Below are 2,500 nucleotides of genomic sequence, written 5' to 3' on the forward strand. Positions count from 1 at the left end.
ATGAGCACTGCAGAATTTACTGTGCATCCTGCCTGGATTATTGCGCCTCCCACCAGGCAGGTGTACCTGCTTATGCGATAAAACCACTGCAGATGGTCTAGAACAGGGGTAGGCAATTAGCGGCCCGGGGCCAAATCTGGCCCGCCGACAATTATTTTCGGCCCTCGAGATGCAGCAAACAGCAGTGTAATACAGTGAGTGCAGTGAAATAGCGTAATTTAAAAAAAAATGCAGACAGGATTTAGTTCCATGCTTCTTTCTTTGTCCTGCATTCGGAATCAAGTTTTGATTCTACGGCTTTTACCAAAGAAATTTGGCATTGATAGCTAGCAATCTTCAGCTAAAGAAACATGGCAATTTAATACATTAGTTACAGCTTGCTAAGGCAGGTCGCCCTTTTCATGAGAGAGACGCCAGGACTTTTTAACCAGTTGAAACCCATGGCCATGGCCGGCTCGCAATGCCCTTGTCAGAAAAAAAATCGGCCTGCATCCAAACCTAATTGCCTACCCCTGGTCTAGAACATGGCGGCACGTTTGGTATTCACTCAAGTTAAAAGGAGCTCTGTGACTCATCTATCTATCAAGTTGTACTGGCTGCTCAAATCAAGCCCAAGGCCTTGACCCTTGCCTACCAAACCTTCTTCAAGCCTTCTTGCCGTCTAACCCTAGTTGGAATCTGCACTTATTGTTATATTTCCTATACTTTGTATTTGCAGGTGTTGTTTGTTATGATTATGTCCCTGATTGTTGCTTTGGAAAAAAAAATCCTCTGCCAAATGTAACGTAATCTGTGTACCGGTATGTACGTGTTTGTGTGTGTGTGTGTGTGTGTGCGTGTGTGTGTGTGTGTGTGTGTGTGTGTGTGTGTGCGTGTGTGCGTGTGTGTGTGAGTATGTGTCTGTGTGTACTCTACTTATCCCTGTGCTGCTACTTAAAATCACAAAAACCAACACTTCTTAGCATATGCACTTATTGTTCTATATATTTCCTGTGCATTTTGTTTATGCAAGTTATGATGGCTATGATTATGTCCTCGACAGTAAGTCACTTTGGATAAAAGCTTCTGCCAAATGTAATATAATGTTACAATTACATAGTAATTAAATAATAATAAGTTATCAACTAGACCATGTCAAATTCACCATTTGTTGTGGGGATATTATCTCACTCTTCTTTTTCTATCAAAAAGAAAATAAATGTGAAAAAACTTTTATGTCTGTACTGTAGTTATGTAGGCCTAATGGTTATGTTTTGTTTAAGCAAAGCACATATTAACCAGGCATTTGAACCGTTATTTTTTTCCAAACCAAACAGAAGCGTAACTATAACGTTTCCGGTTATGAGTTCCACCAATAAATTGACATTCCCGAACCGGTTAGAACAAAAAAATATTGTTCCCGGAACGGTTAATTTCGTTCCTGTCATCTGATAGTCCTAACTGACATTAATTAACCAAGAAAGATGGAAGTGCAAATGAGTCAGCCTACAATCCAAACTGTTTATCCAAGTGGATGAAAAGAATATCCTCCAGAATTTTGTCATTCAGGGACGACCTAAGCGGAGAAGCGGAGAATAAACCTTAATGATGAAAATGCACGCTCCACGCTGACTTGGGTCACGGGATGGACATTGTGAGTTTGTGCATATATAAGCGGTCAATCCGGTCATGGATGCCCAATAACATAGAACATTCTCAGTGCGCTTTAAAGGCGCTTCTCTGCAATGTCTTACAATGATGCACTGGAAACTCTGCCCTTTTGTATGACAGTGGTTTGTCTTATTTAAGATGTGGAGTGGAGACTTTGTAATTCACAGCTCTCTCTCCATTCAGTCAGAGAATGTCTGATGTCACACAGGACGTGAACCTCAGCCGCCATGGTAAAGTGCGCAGGAAAATAATGACTTTTTCGTTTTGTTTGAGGAACGGTATTAACCGGTATTAACCGGTTACCATTATTTTTAAATAAGTGTTCCCGTTCCAGAACGTAAAAAATAATAAAGTTTCCGGTTTCGTTTCTGTTTCCTGTAAAATACAAAAAGTTCCTGGTTTTCGTTTACGTTCCTTGAACCGGTTCAAAGCCCTGATATTAACAGGGGTGATAGTGAAAAAAAAACCTTAGCCTGAACTTTTCCCTCTGCTCTAATGACGACGACAAGATACTGCATAGTGACGTAACGTAGGCCTATTTTGACACATTATTCAAACCTTTAATAGCCTATGTATGACCATTATTCAAGCCTGATAGTAGAAGAAAACCCTGAACCTGTAACACTTTCTGAGATAAGAATACACGTAACCTAATGGCTAATTATTATCAATGTTTTTATTTTTGCAAACTCTGTCAAGCCTGAAATCAGGCATGGAGCCTGAATACTATCAGCCCTGTATTAATTCAATTTAATAACAAATCTGCTTGGAATGGCACAGTAAAAAGTAAACAGCAAACCCCATCTGAAGAAGGGTATTCCCTCGAAACATAACGTAAAAAATAAATAAA

Source organism: Engraulis encrasicolus, chromosome 3, assembly GCF_034702125.1.
Source record: "Engraulis encrasicolus isolate BLACKSEA-1 chromosome 3, IST_EnEncr_1.0, whole genome shotgun sequence".
NCBI lineage: Eukaryota > Metazoa > Chordata > Actinopteri > Clupeiformes > Engraulidae > Engraulis > Engraulis encrasicolus.